Here is an 8,876-nt window from a genome sequence, read left to right as displayed (position 1 = left end):
AAAAAATAAAAATAGAACTACCCTACAATCCAGTGATTCCACTACTGGGTATTTACCCAAAGAAAATGAAAACATTAATTCTAAAGGACATACGCAGCCCCACGTTTATTGCAGCTTTATTTCCAAAAAAACGGCTGTTTTTGCCCATCCTTGGCCCCCTCCCCTCCAGTAAGCAGCAACTTGCTTCCTGTGACGATGAGCGAATGAGTCGCGCACCTATAGATCTGGGTGTCCAAGCACTGGGGCGTCCGGTACCACGCCGGACGTCGGGTCTCTAGGACACAGGGACGAAAGCCACCATCTGTTCCTCAAGGACCTCCCAGTGTGAAGAGGGTCACCCCTAAGAAGACGGCCAGACCCAGCAAAGCCCGTCGGGCTGGAGGCAAACGCCAGGAGCCAGACGGGCTTGCAGAGGATCCCGGGTCAGGAAAGAGAAACGAGAATGAGAGGCCTTCCAGAGAGAAAATATTGGAAAATTTTGGGGGGGATTTACACAATTTGAAAAAACCCGAAGTGGAACAGCGTAGCTTCAGAAACACTGGAAAATGTAAGGAAAAAGTCAGGCATTGCTGTAAGAATCCAGGATATGATGCACAGGACATCCAAAATCTGCATTAGTCGACTGTTTGTGTTATTGGTAAAGGCTCCCCGTCAACAGGAGGCGACTAGCCGTCAAGGATTGGGGAGATGTTCAGCTGCACTGGGCGTCCGTGTCCCGGGCTCCACGCTGTTCAAGGGGCAGCTCGGGCCGAGGGGCTGACGTCCAGGCCCCTACGTGGCCCTTGGCTGCTCAAGTGTCGTCCTGCACCAGCAGGACCTGGAACCTTCCAGAAATGCGGAGAAATGCGTCGGGTCCTGGCAAGGTGACCACATAAAGGACAACTGCATTGTAACAGGACCCCCAGGGCCCCGCGAGGCCTTTGAGGCTCCAGAAGCACTTCCGTCGCCTACCTCCTGGCCATCGAGGCCCCCACCGGCCCGGACGCCCGCGGCAGCGAGCCCCTTCCTACCCACTCGGCCCGGGGCCACGCGAGGGCCTGTGCCTGTGTCTCCAGGCCGATCGCCACCATCACCCCCCAGCCCCCAGCCCACAGTCTCAGGACTGCCAGGAGCCACGGGTGTCCCCACGGGTGCCGAGTGGGCCAGGCGGCCAGGCTCGGGGCCACAGGGAAGATGGAGACCAGAAGGGACCCGGGTGCCAGCTGTCAGTGTCGTGGGGCCCAGAGGCCACCAGGGACCTGGGGAGCCGGGCCCCAGCCCCCCTGCAGCTGGGCGCCCCAGGGGGAGGCCTGAGGCTGGCCGTGGGGACATTGCCATGGCAGGGTCACCCACGCCCCGCTTTCGGGATCGCGACTCACAGGGCACCCAGGTGGCAGCGCACAGCCAGTAACTGGCGGCCACTTCCCGGGGCCTTGAGCCCAGCAACGGGGCCACGTGGGGCCTCACGCTGCCAGGACGGCTGCCGAGGCACGGTCGCCTCCTCTGCAGCCCACTGGCCTCTCCAAGCGACTCACACATGCCGTACTCCCGGGAGCGGGGTCGGACACACACTTACAGAAGGGGACATCGGAGGGGGGAGTCCCCGAGGCCTCCGATCCCTTCCCACCAGCTTGGGGTGTGACGCGGTATAGACGGTGAGCAGTGCCCCCCCCACGTGTGTCCAAATCCCAACACCCAGAACCCGTGACCGTGACCTTTTTTGGAGAAAGGGGTCTTTGAGAATCAGGGTCAGGATCCTGAGAGGCGAGCAGGGCGTCTCCCCTCTGGCCCCCGGGGGTCGAGCCTCCAGAACCACGAGGGACTAAACCCTTCGGTTTTAAGCCACCGGCTCTACTGTGATTTGTCCCGACAGCCCCAAAACTGAACTGAAGAGCCTTCCACCTTGGGGGGTGCCTGGGGATTGAGCTGGTTACGCGGCTGGCCCGTCCCTCACGTCCCCGGACCCCTGCCCTCGCGCCCTCTCTCTCTGGTTAATTAATTAATTAACTGATTTAATCTTTTTTTGCTTTTTTTTTAAAACAATGTTTCATTTTGTGACTATTCCTCTAAAACCGCGTTGGCATCTAAGACCAATAAAATGTGGGTACCGTAAATCTGTTCGATTTCAGATGGGGGAAAACCCAGATTTGAACACCCACGTTCAGAGAATTACTAATTTTAAGAACGTACAATCAGAAAATAGGATGCGCAGAGTAGGGCAAGACGTTAGCTACTTTTTTCCTCAAAAGAAAAAAAAACGAAAATGCTTTTTGTGCAAAATATTTTGCAGTCGATAGGTAACATGATTTAGGGACAAAGGTTACTCGTGTTGTTCCTATAGTGTCTGAATTAGGTTTTCTTTAATGGGCATTAAGCACAAAAGAGAGGAAACAGAGAAGAGCAGGCACAAGAGCTGAGACGCCCGCCGCGAGTCTGTCTTGTAGCCGCAAGCTGTCAGCAAAGCCGGCAACGCCTCCGCTCCGGTTTTTTGGTATAAACACTTTATTTTGAGCCTCTCTTCTCTGTCTCATGCTAATAAGACACTGTGACAGCACCCATGGGCTCGGGCGGCTCGGTCGCTCCCGTTACCCTCCCTCCGGGCCCGTTCAAATCGGTCCCCCGAGGCCCCTGCACCCGGTCATCCCCCCGCGGCGCTGAGCCGCTCCTGTCCCGGGGCCCCGCGTCCCCCCAGCGTCCCCCCCCGGGGGCAGGAAGGGTGCCCCAGAGCCCGGCCTGTGGCCTCCTGCGGGTCCACTGCGGGACCTGCGTGCCCGTGGCTCGGAGTCCGCGTCGCTGAGGCCCCAGCTGCCGTCTCCATGTGCCCCAGCTTGCTGTCCCTCGGCCACTGCCTGTCCTGCCGGCCGACCCCGGGTCCTCCAACCCGAGCTCACCGCCCCAGTCCTACCCCACTCCCTGGATGGCCCCGCAGGGCGGGGGCCCCCGACTCTCTGTCCGGCCTCCCATCTCCACGGGGGCCCAGCAGGCGTGCGGCCGGGGTGTCCACGCAAACCCCCGGGTTCCCATCTCCAGACAGGCCCCCTCGTGGGCTGCCGCCGTGACCCCCCTGCCCCTCGCCCCACTCCAGGTCTCTGGCTAGTGCCTCGCACGCCCGAGCGCTTCCCGGATCCCCACTTACCACCTCCACCCTAACTCGGGGCCCAAGTCGCCAGTCTCCGTCCAAGGCCACTGCCCCCCTCCGCCCTGTGCTCAGGTCTCTCTGCTCGGCGTCACAGGGCTGCTTGCCATCCCCCTGCCAGGAGTCGGCGTTCAGGGCTCTATCGCTGGCACCCGGGATGCTGCTCGGCTCGTTGGTAATGATGAGGAACCGAATAAAGGGCGAGTGAACGAGCACAGAGGCAGGGGCGTGAGGCTGGTGCTGTCGCCTGCACTCAATGAGGAGGAAGGCCGGGCTCCGGTACCCCTGGAGCGTGGGCAGCCCCAGGTCCAAGCGCGTGTCCCGTCGTCTTAGGGACCAGTTAGCACTCTTGATTTCTGCCTCCGAATGATGACTCCTAGACGGATTTTGAAAAATAGCCAAAAACAGGATTTGGGGGGCAGAAAACACAATCAGACTCACCTTCACTGACTATTAGGATGGGGGACCACGCAAATTTAAATATGTGGGATTTGCAGGGAGGAGGCAGGCCAACCCCGGGAAAACACACCCTGTAAACTTGTCCCGCAACCCGCATTGGGACCTGAAAGGGCAGATGCTTGTCGCGGCTAACGCGTTGCTCATCCGCACACTTTATGAGCCTTGGGCCACCTGCCGTGCATGGGCCTGTCAGGACAGGTGGACACACACGCAGCACACCCCGGAACACGGGCCTTAGGGATGCTGAGCAGGGAGTCCTGGGAAAACACGGGGACAAATGAGTCCCCTCCTGCTGGGATGGAGCCTCCAGCAAGCAGCAGCCCTGGCCGGGCCGGCGGCCAAGGCTCCCCGGGATGAGGCCCGGATGGACACCTGCTCTGGCGGCCACCCTGGCACCTGGAGCCAACGGGCTGCTTAGGGTCAGGCCCAGGTCGAATGCCCACCCCCACCCCCCCACCCGCAGCCCCGGCACCAGGAGGGAATTGGAAAAATCCTAACACAAAGGCCAATGAGCCTCAGTCTCAATCCAGAGCCGCTCCCAATCCACCAGCAAAACACTCCTTTGGAGACAAACTGGCAGGATTCTTAGACAGAAGGAGGCAAAAATCCCCGACTCAGGAAAGCCAGGCGCTCTGTGGAGGGGCTGAGCCTTCTAAGACGCGGCTGGAACATTCTTGGGTGGGATGGTTCATCAAAACACAAACAGCTCAGCAGTTCACCTTTACCCAAAACAAGTTCCTCCGCGAGCTGCCCCAGGCACGGCCTCCACTGGGCCAGGGAGGCGGGTGGGTGTCTCCTCACTCGGCCGCGGGGACCACTCCCTGTGTCCCAGTTCCTGGCGATCCGGGCCGCCTGCCTGCTGCCCCACCTCCACCCAACCCGGGGCTGCCTCCGTAAGCAACCCCCTAGCTCGGTCCGCCCCCGGCGGTGACCCCGGCTCCCACTCCCCCTGGGTGCGGTCAAGGCGACAGGAGCGGGCCAGCATGGCTGGGAGAACCGGCTTTGGAATCGGGGACATCTAAAATGTAGATCCAAGGAGTTGGTCCTCCCAGGCCAGCCCCACCCTATGTGCAGAGAAATGGGCTGCACCTGGATGCCACTTCCCATGGATCTCCAGGTGCCCAGCACGGGCCCTCCCCAGCCCTCCCCCATGGCCTCAGCCCTCCAGGGCCGCTCCTCCCGGTGAAAGGAGAGCCCCGTGGGGTCCCCGAGCTGCAGCATCCCCCCCGACGTGTGCAGCTGCGCCCCAGCCCACAGGATCCTCCCCACAGGACGCACAGGGCACGGGCATATGCACGTCGGAAAGCTTAGCAGGAAAAAAAAGGACGTAAAAAGAAATCGTCGATATTCTTACACCGATTACATGTCTAACTAATGTTTTGGATACAGAGGGCTAAAAACGGATCATGACGGTTAACCTCTCTGTTCTGGTTTGCCCTTCTAATGAGGTTACTTGTGACAGGCTAAAAAGTGGCCTCCGAGGACCTCTACTCCCTGGAACCGGAGGGCATCGCCTTATATGGCAAAAGGTGAGACTCTGAGGCAGGGACTTCAATTAATGGAGTGGCTGAGCTCTTGGGGAAAGAGGACAGACGTTTGGATGGTTAGGCCTTGCGAGGCAGAGGCATCTGTGACACGTCGTACATACGGGGCGACGTGTCTGTGTAACACGACCGGGGGGCAGAGGGCCACGCGCGAGGCACCTGCTGAGCTGTCCGCCAGTCCGTCCGCTCTGGAGCTCCCAGGGGCCACTGTGGGCAACGGGACCCCATCCCTGACCCATCCCATTGAACCAGGATGGGCGCCCGACCCAACCTGGCCCACGCAGGGGTCCCGCTATTGAAACATAGACCCGGGAGCAGAAGGGACCTGGTATCTAAGCTCAGGAGCTGTGGACGGGCATTTTGTACTCATGGCCTGGACCAGAGAGACAGAAGAGGACAGAGGACAGAGAGGAAGGGAGGGAAGGGGCAAGAGGGAGAACAGGACTAGTGGTTTAGGGACGGAGAGGGTTCTGACGGTGGCCTTACTAGTCTAAGTCGACCTCTCTTACAGCCAACCAAAGGAATTCACAGATTCACTGGTAACTTGTGTCACAAGTGCTCTGCGACCACAGAGAAGCCAGTGGGAAGTGGTGATGGAGGCAGCCCGGCCTCGCCGCCCCGACCTCCAGCCGTCCCTTCTCCAAGCCTTGCTTCATCTCCCCGTTTCTGAGAAACCGCCAGCTCCGCGGCTTCCCTCCTGGAGCCCTAGGATCACCCCATCCTTCAGCCTGAACCCCAGGCTCTGAGGGAGGGCTGCGACTCTGCCCTTCGTGGAGGCTGAGAAAAATCAAGGCCGTCCCACCTCGAGTTTAGCATCAGCTCAAGTCCAGCCATCGTAGGCCCCTGGGAATAAGAGCTGAACTTTACGGGAAAAACTGCAGAATGTCCTCGATGTCAGCCCCATATCAGAAAGACAACAGAGCCCACGCCCCTGGTAGAAGTTCCCATATTAGAATGAGAACAGGGCTCAATGCCCTTGAAAGGCCCACGTCAGAATGTTAACAGAACTTGAGAAATTCCTCCCCCCCCTTCTGAAAATCCCATGGGGGCCACCCTATAAAAAACCCAGCTGTAACCCACCTCGGGGTCCAAGTCCCTGCCCCGCTCGAGCTTGCAAGTAAACCCTCGTGCACTTGCATCGGTGTCGGCTCCTCTGCGGTTTCTCGGATTCGCAACCTCGGGCACAACACCTTTGAGCATCGGACATCAAGAGGCCCTGCCCTGGGGCTCAACAGCTTTTAAGCCCCGCGTGTGCGTTGAGTACCAACCTTGCCCCGTGTTAGCTCTAAGACCTTAGAAACTTGCTTAAGCTTCGTGTTTATGCTTCTACTGCGTTAAAAAAAAAAAAAAAAAGGAGGGAGCGTCACTGTAGCAAATTCACAGAATTACTTCAGGGATTAAATGAGATGATACGTATCAAGAATCTAGCGCAGCGGCATCTGGCGTTCAGAAAAATTGCAGTAAATATTAGCTATTGTTAGCGATAGAGCAAATAGGAGACTGTACAAATTCTAAAGAAAATTAACTGGGTTGATGTAATATTCAAACATAAATCGGAAACGCGCTCGTGCAGCCCTTTATGATGCGCTGGCCGGGAGCACTGCTGAATGCTGCAAGCAACCGTGTTCTCTATTTGCGTGCTTATTTGTTTAATGGCTGCTCCATGAAGGAAAGGCTTCTGATTTATTTTATTTTGTTTAAATATACATATATGCTTTATTTAAAGTAGGTTTATACTGGGGCACCTGCAGCTGGGATCAAGAGTCCGACGCTCAACTGACTGAGCCACCCAGGCACCCCCAGCCTCCAACTCCTGATCTCAGCTCAGGTCCTAATCTCGGGGTCGTGAGTTCAGGCCCTGCACTGGGCTCCAAGCTGGGCATGGAGCCTACGTTAAAAAAATAATAATAATAAATAAATAAATAAATAATTAATAATAAATAAGTAGGTTTATAAAGATCTGATTTACACGTATCAAGATTTCACCCGTTTTAGGTAGACAGTTCCATGAGTTATGTGATCACAACCACAGTCAAAATGTAAAATATTCCTATTTCCCCAGAAAGTTTCCTTGTGCTACTTTGGAACGATCCTTTAAGCTCCCTCCACCCCCCACCCGCAGGCAAGGGCAGCCGCTGGTCTGATTTCTGTCCTGACAGTAAGAGTTTCATCCATATTGTGCTGTTTATCAGTAGTTTGGCTTGTTTACTGGGAACAGGATTCCGCGGTTCGGCTCTATCACCACTTGTTTATCCATTCATCAGTTCATGGTTATTTGGGTTGTTTCCAGGTTCGGACCATCACGAATAAAGTTGCCATAAACATCTGCATGTGGGTTCTTTTTGTGGACATACCTTTTCCTTTCTCTTGGATAAACACCCAGGAGTGGAATCGTTTGGTGAGTGTGTATTTGAGTTCATAAGTAACTGTCAAGTCATTTTCCAAGGTGATTGCACTATTTTGCACTCCCAACGTGATTAGGGGAGCTCCATTTGCTCTGTAGCCTCCCCAGCACTTAGGCGCTTTTGCCAAATATTTAAATTTTAGCCATTTTAGTGAATGTTTAGTGGTTTTAATGCACATTTCTCCAATAAGTAAAGAAGAGGAGAGTCCTTTCATGTGTTTATTAAACACACAGATTGGAGTTACTTGTATTTCTATTGGTATGTTTTGAAAAGATTCCTATATTCTTGATAAAAGCTCTTTATCAGATATGAATTTTATAAATATTTCTCCCCAATCCATGGCTAGTCTTCTTAATTTTCTTAAGAAGAGCTTTGAGGCACCCAGGAGGTTCAGTGGTTGAGCGTCTGCCTCTGGCTCAGGGCGTGACCCCCGGGGTCCTGGGATCGAGTCCCGCATCGGGCTCCCTGCAGGGAGACTGCTTCTCCCTCTGCCTATGTCTCTCATGAATAAATAAATAAAATCTTAAAAAACAAAACAAGAGCTTTGGAAGAGCAGAAGTTTTTACCTGTGAAGTTCAATTTATAAATGTTTTTGTATGTGGTTTGTGCTTTCGATGTTGTGTCTAAGAAATCTTTGCCTAACCTACGGTCACAAAGGTTTCCTCCTATGTGTTTATCTAGAAGTATTGTAGTTATTACATTGAATCTATGATATATTTTTTATTTAATTTGTACACGTGGCATGAAGTATGGCTCGCAGGTCATTGTTTTGTTCCAGCAAAATTCACTGAAACTATTATTCCATCTCCATTTAATTACCTTGCCATTTTTGTGAAAAATCAATTGGCCGTATACGTGAGGGGCTATTTCTCATTCTTTATTCCGTGGATGTGGATGTTTCACCTGAAGCACACTGTGGTGACTACGGTAGCTTTCCAGTAAGTCTCGAAATCGGTGAACTCAAAACCAAGTTCTCCAGTTTTGTTCTTTTCCAAGATTGCTTTGGAAAAGCGATCCTCAGTCCTGTGCTCTTTCTTCCTTTTCTTTGATTGGGATTCTGTTCAATCCGTAGACCAGTTTGGGTAGAACTGATATCTTAATAATGCCTTCTGGCCCATTAATCTATCTCACCTCTCCATTTAGTGAAGTCTTCTTTGAACTCCTGATGTTTTATAGTTTTCAACATTTTTTTATTAGCGCCAGCTCTAAGTATCGCATGAATTTTAATACTACTGTCAATGACAGCTTTTAAATTTCAATTGCCAACGTCTCCCTGCTGGTATATTTTAAACACGGTGGAGGACTCTAAGTGCCTTTGCATCCCGTGACCTTGCTAAGCTCACGTATTAGTCC

This window comes from Vulpes lagopus, chromosome 3 (assembly GCF_018345385.1).
Source record: "Vulpes lagopus strain Blue_001 chromosome 3, ASM1834538v1, whole genome shotgun sequence".
Lineage (NCBI taxonomy): Eukaryota > Metazoa > Chordata > Mammalia > Carnivora > Canidae > Vulpes > Vulpes lagopus.
This window is presented reverse-complemented; position numbering follows the sequence as displayed.